We start from the raw sequence: 18795 nt of genomic DNA on the forward strand, positions 1-18795 counted from the left end.
GAACAAGTAGCATGGTAAAGATATATTTGGAATCACTATAGTAGTTAACTGTTTTGTCCTTAGCTGGAAACGGTGCCCTTGTCAGGGCTATTAGTTCAGCCCTCTGAGCAGAGGTTCTGGTAGGCAAAGGCTGGGCCTCTACCACAGAGTCCAGTGTCGCCACTGTATATCCTGCTCATTGGGCCCCTTCCAATTCAAAACTGCTCCCATCTGTGAAACACTCAACATCTGAATCTTGCAGAGGTTAGTGTGAGAGATCTCCATGGCTTAAGAATACCTCATCCACAATTTCCACAGTTATGGTTGGGTGGGGGGTGTGTTCCAGTTTGACTCAAAGCAAAGTGGCCAAGTTAACAGTGTTTACTATCTCTAGAGTTATGTGAGGATTTTCACATAAAGTCTTTTATACTGGGTCATCCTCAGGTTGGATAGCCAGTGGTGCCCACTCTGGTCCATTAAGGTTATAATTGAATGCGGTATCCAAAGTCAACTTGTCAGCTTCCTGCATCAGTAGGGCAGTGATGGCAAGTGCCTTGAGGCATAGTGATCTTCCTGGGGCTACAGAGTCCAACTGCTTCAGCAAGTATGCTACCAGCAATGCCAGGATCCACTGACCTGGATTGAGACTCCTATGGCCATTCTCTTTCATTCATGAACATATAGGAAGAAGGGTTAATTTATGTCTGACAGTCCTAAGGCTGGGGCCTGAGTCATGTACCCTTTGATCTGTTTATTCTCTCTTGATCAGATTCCTAGAGGAAGGTTCCTTTTCTCCCCTGCTTCATGGCTCCATAACGTGGTTAGGCCAATAATGAGACTGTGGGATCCAGATGCAACAAAATCCTGCTGCCCCCAGAAACTGTCTTACTTGGTATTGAATAGTTGGGATTGGGAGAGCACAGATAGCTTGCTTCCACTCTATGCCCAGCTGACGTTCGTCCTGTGTCCTTGTGAAGGTATCTGACCTCCTGTCAGAAAATGTGTGCTTTGTTTCTTGGATAACTTATATCTTTATCTCTGGAGTAAATGTAGGAGGTCTTTATTCCCTGATAATAGTCCTCTCAGGTTGGGACTGCCAAAAAGAAGTCATTTACATGTTGTAGCAAGGTACAGTTGTCCCCTGGTGTGATGAAAGCTTTGAGATCAGTAGCTAACACCTCTCCAGAGTGTAGAGGAGTTTTTTGAACCCTTGAGGAAGCCAAGTCCAGGGGAAGTGTTCATTTATGCTTGTGATGGGATCCTCCCATTGAAATGCAACCCAACCCAGCTGACCACCATGCCACCCCGCTCAGATTGGCTGCACAGACTATTGGCAGAGCCTCCTAAAGAGGAAACCTAAAGCCCCCAGATCTCTGCTTCTACAAGTTTCTGCCTCCTGCCCCAAGTGCAACAGGAAATGTTCTGTGTTTGTCTGTTAACCAAAAAATGTTCCTTAAACTTCTCCCCAGTACCTAAAACTTCCCCTAAAGCAAAATCTAACAACTTGTGTACCTTTTCAAACCTCAGAGGATAACAGCACCTGCTTAACTTTTGCCTCTGTAAAGTGCTTCTGCAAAATTCCACTTAGCTCCCTCTTTTGCCCTCCTCAATTAAATCAGAGATATAAAACTCCCGATCCCATTGCTCAGGGCCCAGAATTTGGACAACTTATCTCTTCTGGGTCAGAGAGGACTTAATAAAGAACTTGTTTTTCTCTACCTCATCCGGTGCCCACTCAGTATCTCATGCCACCTGAGATTTGCAATTCTTGATTCCCATAACACTCCCACTTCAGGTCTCATTACTGGCTGCAGATATCCGGCTCCCACACCTCCTCAACCCTCCCCAGCCTGGCCCTGTCCAAAACCACCCCACTGCCCCCACTGTGTCCATCCACCATGGTCCTGCAGGGCCTCCAACCCAACTAAAACAAGGGCTTTCCCAGGCTGCTTCCTTCCTGCTGACCAGGTCTCAGTCCAGGCTGGTATGCAAAGTGTTTTGGGGAAATCTCTCCTGCTGCCCCCAGTGTTAGAGTGGATTCCCTATAAGGAGAAGTAGAGAAGAAAGAAAAGGAGAGGGAGGAGGATGGAGTTAGAGAAAGAAGACAGAAAAGAAACGAAGATGGATATTTGACTTTAGAGTGAGACCACTGGCAAAAGTCCCACATAAATCTGCTGCACAATCAAAACTCTTGATACTCAATAAATTACATCAGGGGATGAAACGGGGACCAGGATCAGAAGGCTGAAATGGTCAATTACTGTTGTTGTTCTGATTTTTTAAAAAAGGCACCTGTCTAACTGAACAGTCCTGGAGAATGATAGATCACCTTTGATGCCTCCTACCTCCTTCCGGCCCCATTCTCCAAGGCAGCTGAGACCCTGATTTAATCTCATTTTCAATAGCTCAGTATATTACAAGAAACTACTAGTTTAAAAGGTTAAAAATATAATCTGGCAGTTAACAGTGATGCTTCCAAATTATATATTCCACAGATGGACCCAGCAAACACGTTTATTTTGTGGCCGCATTATCTAAATCCAGAGACTCCGGGCATGGCCAGAGGCATAGTGCAGGGCATGAGAAGCTCCCCTCCAGAATACAAATGAGCCAACTTTTACTTCTTACATCTTATTTATAGGAGTAAAATGTTTGACAGGAATGTTTAAAGGGTGCTTTGGGGTCTCAGTTTTCTACCTCTTTTATATTAAGCTTAATAAAGAAAGTCTCACACATCAAAGAAAAGTTAAGTGGGCTGCAAACGTTTTGCTGGATAAAGTGGAATCATCCAGTGCAATTCAGAAGCAAAATCCACTACACAAACTTCTGTGAACCCCTGTGACATCCTGGTCAACAGAGGTCCCTGCTGGGTCACATGCAGGCTGCTGTCTAGACTAGCAAAGTCTTCCTAGTGAGCAAAACACTCAGCATATTATGCCATTAGCCCTTGTATTTTTTTTTCTTTTTAAACACAGTTATTTTTGGTCCAGAGGAAATAAGTAGTTTAGATTTTGAAATATAAAAGACTGTATTCAATTTAACAACTGTCATCATGTGTAGCTAACACATCTTTAACAGAAAGCCCAAAAAGTCAGCCTTTAGAGAGATTTTCAAAGGGAAAAGCAGTATAATGGAAACATAATGTAATAATGAAAAGAGAATTTCTGTGACTTCAGTGTAGAGAGATAAGAAACCAGAGCAACTAATTTTGAGTAAAAATAAAGATTTATCACTGTCAAAATATGGTTGGGTTTATTGATTTTCCTGCAGAGATTTTTAATGCCACATAACTAAGAAAAGTCATTTAAAGCCAAAAGCTTCAGGTCATACCCTTGTACTCATCTATTTTAACATTTTCTCTTAAAGTTTAGAAGGAAATTTCTAATTCATCGCCATCTCATTTGGCAGCCCCACAGTCAAATTTCAACAAGCACTGTCATGTCCATGCACTGGTGATCTTTACACTCACCTTGCCTTGAAAGACACAAACAGAAGAATATTTTTAGAAAGACTATTAAAGAAATATATATATGTAAACTAAATGCCTATTTTAGAGTCAGTAATGCAATGTTAGAAACCAAAGCCCAGAGCTGAGAAAAGAGGAAGAGGCCATCCACAGCACAATGCTACTGCATGGGGCATCGCACGTCCCACCTGACAGTGGGCACTGCCTGTGCCCGGACACAGTGTGTGAGACGGGGCGAGGGAGCCCTACGTCCTGCCTGAGAGGGCCCAGCGTACCTGGGGCTGGTGGTGTGCCAGATCTAGAAGACTCACAAGACACCCTTGCTCCTGGCTGGCTGGAAAGGAGGGGAGTCGGGAAGCGCATCACATCGGAGACCACGCCCGGCTGCATCCTTAGGACTGAGCAGGATGTTGCAGACAGAGAGCTGGAGAGCTCAGACAAGCAAAGGGAGCTGTGCGAGCAGAAGCAGAAGGAAAGAAAAGAAGAAATTTCCATGTCACAGTGGTCATGGCTGGAGTGTGCCCAGGGCAGAGGATGAGCTATGTCTGGCTTGCCAGAACCAATACAGGCAGAGATTTTACCATCCTGAAAGTGTCCTAACCTGATCCATACCCTTCACACACATCCAGAGATCTTGTATAGACCTCAAGCAGGGCAGAGCCCTGTCTGTCCTCCTCCTCCACTGTGTCCTGTTGCAAAGACACAGACCTTAGAAATCACATGGCAGTTCCTGATGCCAGTCCCCGACAGCAGAATTTGTGTTAAATAACCCATTAACACATACTTGCTTTGAGCAAGAAAAATACATTTGGCTTATCTTAAGTTTTTTAGCATTGGTCAAATGCCCTAAAAATAAAGCTCAGTCACCTAATACTAAAAAAAAGAAAAGAAAAAACCCATATACCTGCCACAGCAAGCAGAAACACCAAAATGACGTCCAGGATTTGGAGGCAGATTTATTTACATCTATAGGCACTGATCAGGATCATTCGCAAACATCAGGCCCTGATTGCTGGTGATCTAGGGCTTACATGGGATAAATAAGCAGGAAATACAGAGGGAGAACGGCTCGTCAATTGGGGACTGGTTTATACAATGTGCACCCTGCTGACCAGCTATGCAGCACCAGTGGCCACCGTTTCTCAGAGACACAAGCAGCTGGAACTAGAACAGCCTCGATCACTAGGGCAACTAACAAACTGAAGCATAATGGCCGGGCCGGGGGGCATTTTCTGATACAATATCACCTATAAAATGAAGCATACAAAAATGTTCATGGATAATAACTAGAAGGGAATATGCAAAAAAATGAAAAATAATATCATCATAGATACTATTTTATGATACTATTTTAGTATCTCTTCAGGAATTTTTGTTAATATTCTTTGTCATTTTAGTATACGGCTTTTTAAACTAGTAGCCTATTACCTGTATACAAAAGCTCCCCTTTAAACTTTTTTCCATTCAGTGAAAAAAGATGGCCAATGTTAACACTGGAAAATTATAAGAATGAGTTAGAAGTTATAAAGTGACTTGACCTAAGAGAAATTGAGATGAAATAATTTCACAGTGAGAGGTCAAGTAAATAGAAAGTCCCAGTAAGATCACAGAAAGATCCACTAGACTGAGTTCTGATCACAGAAAGGGCCACAGAAAGCCCTTTCCCCAAGGGAGGAAGTCAAATGTTCAAGGTGGATCTTATTCATGGAGGTCACAGGAAATAAGAAGGCATCTTGTGACCCGTACTGGTCCTGGAGGAGGAGGGACACACGGGACACATAAGCATATGTTCCTCCCCAGCTGTCAGGTCAGGGGTGAAGACAGATCTCCAGTATTCCTAGCAGCTTATGCCAGAGCTGAAGACTGACACCCTTCTGATCTTTATAAAAAGTTATCGCTGGGGAAGAGGGGGAAAAAAGGTTATCACTGATACCCAGTATGGTGGCACATGCTTGTAATCCCAGCACCTGAGGCTGAGGCAAGAGGATTGCTGCAAGTTTGATGCTAACCTGGGCTACAGAGTGAGTTCAAGACCAGCCTGAACTCATAGTGAAACCCTGTCTCAAAAAAAAATTTTTTTTACTGATGATAACACACCCTCAGCACTGCCTCTAGGCTCATAAACCCCTGGTATGAGAATAATACACTTTATACACACTTCGAGAAGCAGATGTGTAAAAGTTTTAGAATTTGAGACCAGAACTCAAAATCCTTTTCTGACGTGCAGCTCACAGGCCACACTCAGTAGCTGGGCTCCTCTGCTTCCTCACAGGTCAGAGGGGAAGACATCAGCTCCTCCAAGATGGCTTTCATGGAGCACTGCTCGCGCAGGGCTTGGGCCTTTCTTAGGCTTCGCACATTTGTGAAAGAAGAAAGCCTACATGCAGAATGCTGTGAGGAGCGGAAAGAGGCAGCCAAGGCACACCCCCGCCTAGTCCACTCAGTCCACAGGGAGAGCCAGAGGCAGCTCTGCACACACTCACAGCACAAAGCCTGCATGTTCTATGTCCAGACAGAACTCCCACGCACAAACCTAAACTAGGAGCCTGGAGGGCCACCGAGGTGCAACACAAATTACAAAGTGACAGAGATGTGCATGTCTTTTTTCACACATCAGAGGGAGCGAGTGACTTTCAATGTCTTTTAACATTTAAAGCAGCAGTACATGAACAGACACCAATATGAAACAATAATTCAATTGCAGGGCACAGCGGCGTATGTAAACCACTCAAATTTTACCCTGTGAAATTATCAGAATCTGCTGACTGAATCACTTCCCTGCAGTGCTGCTAGGTCTCTGACTCCCCTCTATGACATTGCCTATCAAGACACCATATTTGTCCTCTGCTATTTCACCATCTGCTAGGACAAGCAGCTTGTTTGCTAAGTGGTTTTCTTAAACCATGGATCACATACACCTCTCACCACGTGTCACTGAAAAGGCTTAAAGACATCACAGGATGGGAGACTGTGCAACCCAAAGCTCTGTCTGCTCTCAGAAGGATCTGAGAGAACTGAGTTTCATCAAAGCCTGAGAGTTCGCATCTTCTCCTAGGAGGAGGGGAAATGGCTCCAGCCTGCTCACGTGTAATGCTATATGTGTAATGCTGGAGAACTATGACCATCTAATTTCACTGAGTCTTTCCATTTCTAAGCCAGATGTCATTTCTTTATTGGAACAAAGAAAGAGTGCTGGATGGCGAAAGGAGAAATGAACAGAGATCTCTTTTCAGCTACAAGATCTCACTAAGCTGTTAAATTGTTTAGTCTGGACCCAAAAAAATGAAACAGCTGGGAATCAATCTAACAAAGGACGGGGAAAAAAAAAAAGCTCTACATCAAAAACTACAGTACTCTGAAAAAAGGATACTTTCAAAACTGTTATACAGATTTAATGCAATTCCAATCAAAATTCCAATAACATATCTCACAAAATTAGAGAAAACAACTCTAAAATTCATCTGGAACCAGAAGAGATCTAGAATAGCAAAGGCAATTCTTGGCAACAAAGAAAAGAAGCATCACAATCACCGACTTGAAATTATACTATAAAGCTACTGTGATAAAAACAGCTTGGTATTGGCAAAAAAAAAAAAAACAGACTTGAAGATCAATGGAACAGATTAGAAGATGCAGAAACAACTCCAGACATGCTCAGCCACCTTATCTTTGACAAACATGTCAAACACATTCACTGGATGAAAGATAACCTCTTTATAAATGGTACTGGAAAAACTAGCTCTACATATGCCAAAAATTAAAATTGTACCCATATCTTTCATTATGCACTAAATTCAAAATGGACCAAAATCTAAATATTAAAACGGGAAATTAAGTCTACTGGGAGATAAAATAGGCAAACTCTTGAAGACACTAGTGTAGGTGAAGACTTTACAAATAAAACACCGATTGCACAAGAAACTATTACAAAGAATCAACAACTGGGATCTTATCTTACTAAAAAGCTTTTGCCCCGCAAGAGAAACTATCACCAGAGTGAACAGACAACTCACACTGTGGCAAAAAAAAAAAAAAAAAAAAAAAAAAAAAAAAAAAAAGAAGTAGTTTGCTAGCTGTTCCTCAAAGGATTACTACTGAGAACATATAAAGAACTCCAAAAAAAAAAAAAAAAAAAAAAAAATCAGACCTCCCAAATTTAAAGACCCAATTCAGAAATGGGCACCTGAAATCAATACACCCTTCTCAGATGAAGACATACAAACAGTAAATAAATTTATGGAAAATATTCAGCATCACTGGTCATTTGAGAGATGCCAACTGAAACAATGCTGAGATTCCACCTCATACTGGAAAGAACAGTTATTACTGGGCTGCGGACATAGCTCAGCAGCATAAGTGCCTGCCTCACAACCACAAGGTCGAGTTCGATTCCCAGAACCAAAAAAGAATGGTCATTATGAAGAAATCAATCAATAACAAATGCTGGAGGGGCTGTGAGGAAAAAAGAGCCCCTCTCCACTGTTGGTAGGAATGCAGACTGGTGCAACCACTCTGAATATCAGTATATAGGCTCCTCAAAAAACTAGGATTGGCAGTCCCATTTGACCCAGCTATTCCCCTTCCAGATATCTTCCCAAAAGAATTGAAAACATCATACCTCAGCAATATATGTGCACCCATGTTTATAGTAGCTCACTTTTTAATAGCTAGATCTTGGAAACAATCCAAAGGCCCATCAACAGAAGAATGGATAAAAAGATGTGGTATTTCTATAAAATGGAGTACTACTCAGCTATAAAAAGAATAAACTTGAGCATTTTATAGGTAAATGGATGAAATGAAAGACTATACCCATGAGTAAAATAAATCAGACTTGCATGCATAAAAAAATTAAAGAAGGGGCTGGGGATTTAGCTCAGTGGCATAAGCACCTGCCTTGCAAGCAGGCAGTCGTGAGTTTGATCCCTGGTACCGATAAAAAGGAAAAAGACAAAAAAGAAAAAAAAATTAAAGATATAAAAATAAATAAAATTTTAAAAAGATATGAGATGTAGCCTAGTATGAAGGCTCTGGGTCCAATCCCCAGTAATGAGGGAAAAAGTCCTACAAGATTAATTTTAAAGGGAATAAGAGTGGCACAGAAAACTAGACGACGTTTTTGATTTAGAAAATATCAAACAAATACAGCTAAGTCCATTACGGTCAGGAAACCTAAAGTAATCTAAATATAGGAAATGTATTAAAAAATGAAGACATAAAAAACTTAAATGGCTTTATCTTATAAAATATTTATTACTTCAAATAAAATGCATGACATTTTTCTGATACTTTACTTCTAGTTGAAATTTTATGACTATACAAAGTACCTTAGCTTTATCACATAATGTATGGCTTCTTTTTAATAAACCTCAGGTTGAAAGTAGGCTTAAACAACGTATCTGCAATAAATCCAAGAGGCAAACACTAACTTCTGACTCCTGAGGAGAGCTATTTCTATCATAAGTAGCTAACCATCCTAAAAGACTAAATCTATGAATGTTATACTTCAATTAACCCTCCACTAGTAAATTAAAAGCATAGAATATCCTCCGCTGTTTCTAAGCTCTTAAGGCACACCTATTTCAAGAGCTTCAGGCATGGTACCAGAATTTTTGTCCGTGACTTAAAAGGATTCATGCTACATCTTAATCTTTTCTCTCCTTCTCCAAGTTTATATTTGGCAATCCATTTTCAAAGGTTTGTTTGTCTTGTTTTTTTCTCAACATTTTAGAAAGCTATTTGTAGTGCTATTTTTATTTGCATGTACTATATATAAAATAACTATACATCTCAGCTTCAATCTTCATGTGTATTTGTTATATCTGTTACCTGTCTTTCATTCTGACAGGCTTCTACTTTGGGCAGGAGATTAAACACACACTATTCAAATCACAAAAACAGACTATTAATGATCAAACAAAGTACTCTGTCAAAGACAGGATACTCTGGCTAACTGGCTGCATGAGTGTCTGAACAACTATTCCAGTGCCAACTCAGCTTCCTAGAAAATCCTTTTTGAACAAATCTAGATTTTTAATCACTTATAAATACACTGATTACCAAGTGTAGCTAAGTACTGCCTAAGAGAAAGAGTTAGGGAATTTACTCTTAATGGATTTTAAAATATAAATAGCATACTGACTATAAATGGCTTCTCTAAATGTTAAATATGCCCTATTAAATAATTAATAACCAGCCATATTTTGCTTTTAAATCACAGTACCTTAACCTAATCCTTTCACAATTTTTAAATTGGAGATAAGGTTTTGCTGTATCACAATGAACTTCTAAGACACAGATCCTTACCTATGTTTATCATAATCTGCTCACAATCCCACTTAATATGACATTACTTGTATTATGCTTTAATATTTGTTAAACTGATTATTGAATCTTACCCTAAAAGAAAAGAACTTGACAGTCAAATGAACTTACGACTAGAAACAAACTATATGGTCTTCAAATAGGGATTAAACTATGGTAAATTATACAATGGAATATATACCATAAAATGGAATTAACTGATGTCTACAACATGCATTTGAATCTCAAATGCATTACACTAAAAGAAAGAAGGCAGACTCAAAAGAACACCTATTACATGAGTGCTATTTTCAGACATTCTACAAAAGGTAAAATTATAAGATCAGAAAACATCACTAGTTGCAGGGTCTGGGGAAATTTCAGTAAGGGATGACTACCAAAGGACAATGAAGAGTTCTATTCTAACCTTGATCACAGTAATGGTTGTACTGTGTGTTTGCCAAAACTGTCAGAATTATACACTAAAATTATATAGTGTTTTATTATACGTAATTTTTAAAAATTAATTTGAGTTAAATATTACTTTTTAAAAGTAGTTTAGATCTTTAAAAAGAAACTACAAAGGCCAACAACAACAAAATGTTCTTTTCCAGCCTTAGAACAGAAAATGCTGCATATGTAAATATAAAGCAGCTGCAACTAAACTGCTCTGACCAGCAGTACAACATCAGGGCTCTAGTACAGGTACAGCACTTTTGTTTCTGCAAAGTTATCTCACTGATCTAGTCCCCATTTCTACCTAATTCAATCTTTCAAATCTTGTGAGTATCTATGCTCACTCTTGGCTTTTTAACCCTGGTTTGTCTAATGACTTATCTTATTCTCATAACCCATCTTTGCCTTGACATTCACTCATTGGCCCAAATCCATTTCTTTACTCTTGGTCCCCAAGTTATATTAATTTTTCTAATTCCTAATTCTATCCAAATTTTGTTCTGATTGGTCCCTCAGCCAAGCTTGGTCATGTTCTCTTCCCAGCGCTCAAACTGGTTTCTTACCATAAATTAAAACCACGAAAGCTGACAATTTCATCCATATGTAGGAAATTTTGAAAGGTATTTCTCTAACAATATTTGTTTCCCCACAAACCAAGAAACCCCAATCTTTACAGTCACTGAACTTTTATAATTTCTCCTGTCCAGGTAATAAAGACCTTTCTCCCAACACCAGCAAAATAAAAAGCTCTTCTGTTTACCCTGAATTAACTGTAGTTAATAGCTGGCCTTAAACTTCTTACTAATTTTCTCAGTTCTGTTAGAAGCTGTATGTCATTAATTGTTTATGCAATTGTTGAAATTATTTCCTATGATCCTTTAGTTCCTTACAAGTCAAAGTATCATTTCCACTAACTGGAGTAAGAGAAAGAAGGCTGAAAAACATTAAGCTAGAAAGCAAAGAAAGAGAACTGTTTTTTCTTTAAGTTTAACTGATTCTCTTGCATAATGTGAGCAAAATGTTGATCTTCAAAATAATTAAGAAGTATTATACATTACACAATAAAAAGACAAAAAAGGTTTAGATCAAAATGTCAGCAAAAATAAAGAAAACAGAAATAGTAAGAGACAGAATTTTAAAAATGAAGACAAATGGGAGGATAGGCAGGGAGAAAAGGGTTACATCTGAGGATAAAGAAATCTACACCTCCACAAAAGCAGAAAAATCATGAATGAAAAAATATAATTTTATTTTGTACTTTTTTTCCTTGTATGTATGTATGTATTTTATTTTATTGTTTGGTTTCTTAAGACAGAGTCTCACTAATAGTTCAGGCTAACTGAACTCACTATGCAGACACTGGCCTCAAATTCATAGCAGTCCTCTTCTGCCTCAACCTCCAAAATGCTGGGATTACAGGTGGGTGCCACTATACCTGGTTGTATTTCTTTTTAAAGGCAACAATAATGTAGTTATTTGAAGCAAATTTCAAGAAACAGAGGTGAATGGCTTTCAGACCATCAATGTACATGAGAGGGCACCTGAATGGCTTTTATGACGTGGATTTCTTACATGAAGAATTGAGCAAGAAAAAAAGTAGTCATATAAAACCTTTATAATTCAACAACACACTTCAAGTCTATGCTAGTCTTTGTACCTTTCTGGTAATACAAAGAACAGGAAGCTATACTATGAAAATATATATAGAAGAAGATGCTATATGAGTTAGTTCTACTTTCTTGGACCTATTGGGGTCAGGATCACAGCTAGCAAAATCCTAAGGAGTTAAAGTCCACCCCATACCCAAGAATCATACCAAAAATCTACTCCCACCCCACCTTGGCTCAATGGTTTTCTCCCACTGTGGTGAGGGTGGTTTTGGAAAAGCTCCTCAACTGCCAGGAAACACTGTAATACAAAAAGAAAAAACAATTCATAAGTACCAAAACTTAACTAACATTTTGGCCTCTCTCTCAAAGAAGATTGGTATACTGGAAAAAAGTATTAGTCTAAAAACCAAGATTTTTTTCTTGGCATTTATTCTAAGACTTCTGCTGTAATTCCAAATGAGCTGGGGCACTAAAAGAAAACCAAAAGATATACTCTTCCTACAGTTACTTAAACTGACAGAACATAAACCAGAAACTGCAAATAGCCATCTGTGCCATTAACTAGGCTAATAAGAAAGCCATCAGAAAAGGCAGCAAAACTCAAGAATGGAAAGAAACACTTGTGATGATATAATTTAAGAACCTAGCTTCATTTTCTCCTGAAATACCCCATAAGTCAATCTATAATGGGTTTCTGTGACTAACAAGTCAGTCTGGCTATTACGCTTGAGTTCTAACTCCACAACAAATCTAACTCACTTCTTATCTTTTGGCATTAGTTTCTTTACTCTTATAAAACGGGATACAAGTAAGGCTTTCAAAGCATTTTAAAAGCAAAGGAATTTTGCTTTCTTTTTGAACAAAATCTCATTGTGACATAAAAAAGATTTTCAACTCAGATAAATGTATTTTGTAAAATCATATTCGTAACATCTACTTTTCACCAAAATTCAATGAGAACAATGGCTTAAACTTCATTTGAGACCAAAAATAAAAGTGACTCCATTTCTGTAAGTGTTCTTCGTAAGATCAAATGATATTCATTTGTGACCAAAATAAATGGGAACAACGATGTGTTGTTGTTGTTGTTGTCCAACTTTAACTTTGGACACTAATGGTAAAAGTTCAAGTGCTTAATCTGAGGGGTCAATTCATTTCTGTATTTTGTTCAGTTACACATTACTCTTGCAATAAGAATCAGTTGCATAAGCATTATTCCAAAAGAATAACTTCAAAGAGTAATATGTTTTCCCCATCTGCATTACTGCATCATACTATTTCATTAACTAGAACAGCTTTAACTTCTCACTAAAGAACATTAGCCTATCAGCATAAGTTTTTAAAATGGATCTTCAATTGAACAAAATTTAATATATAATACGATTCATGTGAATTAATTTTTCATTTCTACTATCTTTAATTTTCTAAAAAATCAAACTGAAACTAATTCTTTATAAAAGCCAATTAGCCTTCAGATTTCTAATAAAATATTTTTCAATATGATTTACATATACTATAAAAAATTATAATGAAAGATATATAGAAAATTCTAATTCATGATAATAAGTCAGTATTAAAGGGAAAAGAATTTTGCCACCAATTGCTGTCACATCTTAGTTATAAATATAGGCAAAAAAATAAGACTTTAATAATCTACTCAGTTTTGATAACCATTTGATTGGTCAGATCACTCAAAGTGCTATAAAGTATTACACAGGAGTGTACTTTAACACGGAAATGAAAAATTCTCCATCTATAACCTCAGGAAGTTAACAGTCTGGTAGAGGCCCCAATACAGTCATACCAGGATGCCTCAGTGCTACCAGCCACTGTGCAAGCGACTGGGGCTAAACAGTGAGCACAGTACATGTTATCCCTACAACCTCATATGTTTAGACTTTAACCTAAGGGCAAAGAAGAATTAAAAGTTGGAGAACGCAGACACTGTATGATCACTGTAGTTAACATTCTTAAAATTGACAACTACTGTGTGAAAGTAACTATAAATTGGAGCAAGGGAGTCCAAAAAAACAGACAAGTTAGGAGGTACTGTAACAATGAAAAGGCTACAAAGAAACAGAGACCAAAAAAAGGGAACAACAAACTCAACTGAGGTATGGAAAAACAAAGCTTCAAAGACCTAATGTTGTAACCCAATTTTCAAAGAAAAGAACTTGGCCAGAGAAATACAGAAAAAGATGCAATAAGACCACATGAAAGTTATGTTTGAAAAACTTCAAGATGTTCCTCACACTGAGCCTTGAATAAAGTAAACTGCAGCTGGAATGGTAACATCAGAAAAACAAAAGATGATATTTTATAACAAAGTACACATCTTTGTTTTAGAAATATTCTTCCAGGGACAAGGAAAAAGCCTAATCACCCCAACAAGAAGGTATCTTGCCAACAGTTATCCTGTCTTGAAATCGTAATCTAGTAAATTATCACGGTAAATTATCAACCAAACATGGTCCAACCAAGTACTCTGAGCTTTAGAAACTAAGCCACTATACAAACTTAAGGCCACATTACAGTTGACATGGCTATTGAAGCAAACAAAAATGTCTCTGTAGATAAAATGCTGAAACTGTGATGATGACAGAAGATAAACAGAATCAAGAAGAAAACACAGCCACTAAGAAAACAGAATATTAACATAGAAACAACTTTATTTCAAAGTTAGAATACTTTTCCTTTTGTAAATTACACACAGATCTATGTGGTTCCTCACAAGCAATTCAAACACTGTATTGATTCAATACACAACACTTAAAGCAATCAAAGACCACATTAGAATTAGAATGCATAAACAATAACAAAGCACTAGCTCTCTAACTAATTTCCTAATGCTTAAAAAGAAAGCTCTACCTAACTGGTTGGTCTTTGAAGCATACCAACTAAATGAGATAGGGTAGGGGTGCTATTTCACAAAACTTCCTGATCAACTAGACAAATTCTTAAGATTCAAACATGACCAGAGACATATAGAAAATACAACTGCTTTGTTTTAAGAAAATGAATCCTACCTTTCCGGGGTCATCCTTGGATCGAGGCACTTTAAGGAAACATTTGTTGAGTGACAGATTATGACGTATGGAATTCTGAAATTAAAGGAGAAAAGCCACTGGGTCAATGGAATCCAAAAAACCCATCTTTAAAAACAGAATCAAAAACAACTATTTCTATACCTTGTGATATAATTATAAATAGAATAAGCTTTTCAAAATAAGCTTTAAATTTTTCTGACTTTCAAATTACAAATACTACAAAGGTAACAAGTAAAGGTAATTTCTAGTGGATTCCATAATAATGTAAAAGTTTAAGATCATTTTGTAAGGCAGAGAGATGCCTGTGAGGTAATATTAAATATTAAATGCTAAATACAAAATTGTATACATACCAAGAATTTAACTGTAGTTTTAAATTTATTTATTCTTAGAAACAAACCAGAATGCAAAATGTTAGAAGTTATTCTGTGTGGGATTTTAGGTGATAACTATTATCTTTTTTTGTTGCTGTTTTTTTAAACTTCCTGCTAGGTCCAAACAGTACAAGGTACAAGTGTACCACCTTTTCAGTTTTTAAAAATGTTAACAGATAAGGTATAATTCAGTAGATGAGCATCTATCTAGCACACACAAGACCCTGGGTTGAGCGCCAGCATCACCAGAAAAAATAAAAAGGCCAGTTAGGTTCTTATTATATTTGTAAGAAAATACACGGCAGTGGGGGGAGATAGAGACAGGTGAGAGGGTAGGGGCAGATAGACACTAGCAACAGAGGACAAGCAAGGTCTAGTATCCTAAATGTATCAGAAAGGAATAAACAGGTGGCAGGAAAATGTCTCTGGAAATCTAAAGAGTCTATGAAATAGAAAATCTGTTCATGAAAACGTGGAACTTCAGTTCTTACAAAAAATACTCAAAGTCCTTATCTTCTCAATTATAGGTTCCAAAGTTTACTCCCAAATAATTCTGTTTGTTCCCAAAGGGTGGGGGATTTGGTGGCAAGATGATTCAAGTGATTTACCACTGTTTCAATGGCAACTTTGAGGTAATTTTATTTTTAATATAAAATTCAGAAATCTAAGAATATCTGTAGTAAAATCTCTTTCTCAAAAGGGCAATTCTAGGATTTAAAAACTTTGAAAAGTTATACACAGAATATAAATGCACTATCTTATTACCAAAGTAGCAATTTAAAACTTTTAAATGGAAAGTCTCTTTGCTTGAGATATAAACAGCATGAAAATACTGAGTAAGCTTTAAAAAGAAAAAAAAAAAAAAAAGAGAGGGGGGAGAGTACCTATTTTTGAGCACACCAGAGAGCTCAGGTTGCAAGACAGCCAAGCAAGCTACATTCCTAAGAGGGAAAAGGCTATGCAAGGAGAAACTGGACAGTCAAGCTTTCTTACCTTGGGCAGAGCACAGAAAAAAAGGAAAAAAAAAAAACAAACCCAAAAATATAAACATAAAAATTGGCAACCATTAAGCAGGTAATAAAAAAATCAGCTCAAATTTTAAAAGCCAAATCAGTTTGGGATAACAAGAGCTCCAGGAACAAGGGAAGTTCTACTCAATTGTTCTGCATGAAGCCTTTATTACCAGTTAGAAAGACTGATGTTAAGTGAACCAAAAAAGTCTCCCTTAGTGATAGGAGTGAAAGAGGTGATTGTCACTACGAGACTAGGGGTAAAGAAGCTACAAAGCCCACCAATCTTTCAAAACTATTACAAAGAAAAAAAAAAAGACAAAAAAAATTACATAAATTTGAAGTAGAGGTAGCAAAATCTCTCAACCATAAAACTCTGGCAGAGTCATTACTTCTGGGGGAAGAATAGAAACAAAAGACTTCTGTCTCTAGGGAAAGATAGGAAACTCCTTCCCAGGACACAAGTAAAGAGTTGCTGGTGTGCTAGAAAAGGCAAAACCAAAATCTTTTTTAGCCCTCACAGAGGTAGACAAAACAACCTTCAGTCCAGGACCCCTTACTTTCTGTAACAGAGGTCTGCTACAGACAGATATGGAACAGGAACCTCCCATCTAAAAGCAACTACAGACACAAGGCTAGTCCGGACTAAGGGAAAGAAACGCTGGGGGGGGGGGGGCACGACACGGACTGACCCTCAAGTTCAGGGGCCTGAGGCTGTATCAACAGAATAGAGAAACCCCTTGCTCCTATCAAAAACCTAGTTCTAGTTTACAGCAGCAGGTTACTGACAGAGGGGCAAAAGCATTGAGAGATACTCTCATCTACAGCAAGGTGGGAAGACACAATTAAATCTAAAGAGAGGGAAAAATGAAAAAATTCTACAGTACCTAGACTTCAGACCAAGCACAAAGTAACAGGAACCTATAACTGGAGGAATACAAAGTTGGTAGTATACTAAAGACAAAGTCACCACCAACAAAACCCAAATTTTGCTCAAGAACAGACTGACTCAACTTCCCACATGAATGGACTGAGAAAAAAAGATGTTTGTCCTTTTTACAAGTACAAATGTTATTAGCTTCAGTCTCTATCATTTTGCTACATATGTTATCTGCTACTTGGGTCAAAAAGTATCAGATATGATTGCTGATTTCGCTCAGTGGCAGAGTGCTTGCCTAATACCCACATAGCCCTGGTTTTGATTTCTAAGAGTAAGACACAGAACAGAAAGGAAATTCCACTGTCCAGAGATAATCAACAAATTCAAACAAGAGACAGCTCAGGCGTAGGTATTACAGACCATCACACAAAAAGCATTAATACGATTAACATGTTAAGGGATCCAGCAGGAAAAAGGGTGGGGGCAGTATTTTGCACAAAGAGAAAGGGAATTTCCAGATATATGAGAACTGTAAGGAAAACAATGTTAGTAAAAAACAAACAAATATAAGCAAGATTATTAGTAATTTTCAGCTCGGGGTGAAGCTCAATATGCCAGTGCTTGCCTAAAATACACAAGATCTTGGTTTAATTCCTAACAGCCTCCAAATCTAAAAAACATATTGGAATTCCTTAGACATGCTCATCAGTAAACTGGACACAACTAAGAAAGACTTGGAGAACTTGAAAACAGATCAGAACATAATGCATACACGTGCATAAAACTTTTAAAAAATGTTTTCAAGAAACCATCTGACAACTATGGAATAATACATTAACATTTCAGAAGAAGAAAGCAAAGAGAATTAGAATGAAAGTCTGAAAAAGTTAACAGCCAAGAATTTTTCAAAAAGAATGCAAGATTTCAACCCACACATGCAAAATTTTCAAAGAACACCAAACACTAAGCAGAAAGATGTATAGCTCAGATACAGGGCTTGCCTATCATATGTGAGACCTTGAGTTTGACCCACAGCACCACCTCCCTCCACAAAAAAACTGCACTCCTATATTCATTATAGATAAAACACTAAAACCCAAGATAAAGAAAACATCTCAAAGGTAGCTAGAGACAAAAAAAAAATCATGCATAGAGGAATAAAGATAAGAACTACGGTAAACTCCTCCAAAACTGCAAGTCAGAAAACAGTGGAGTGATACCTTAAAATGCTCAAAAGAGAAAAAAAAAATGTGAATTACAGTATAGCGAAAATATCTCTCAAAAATGAAAGCAAATTAAGGTCCTACACACATACACACAAAGCTGAAACAATTTCCTGTAATATCAGCTGGTTAATAATTATATAAGTAAGTTCTTCAGCTGTTAAGTATGAAACCAAACGGAAACTTTGATCTATAAAATGAAATAGTGCCAGGAATACCAGACATGAAGGTAAATTTAAAATATTTTTTGTTGCCTGTAATGGCTTTAAGAAATAAATAAATAAAATCCAGGCAAATATAACCCAGTATGGTAGTAATCCCTACATCAGTAACCCCAGCACTGAGAGGCTGAGACAGGAGGAATTCACAAGCCTGAGCTCAGGCTGGGCAATTTAAGAGAGATCCTTTTTAAAAGGAAATGCAGCTCACTACAAAGGCCTTCATTTT

At 37.7% G+C, this 18795-nt stretch overlaps 1 pseudogene; it reads right to left on the minus strand.

Moving 5' to 3' along the window:
• Positions 1-18795, minus strand: part of LOC134470271 (zinc finger protein 684-like) — an 82537-nt pseudogene that overhangs the window by 45417 nt on the left and 18325 nt on the right.

This window comes from Cavia porcellus, unplaced genomic scaffold (assembly GCF_034190915.1).
Source record: "Cavia porcellus strain 051 isolate PalLab524CR breed Dunkin Hartley unplaced genomic scaffold, mCavPor4.1 scaffold_25, whole genome shotgun sequence".
Lineage (NCBI taxonomy): Eukaryota > Metazoa > Chordata > Mammalia > Rodentia > Caviidae > Cavia > Cavia porcellus.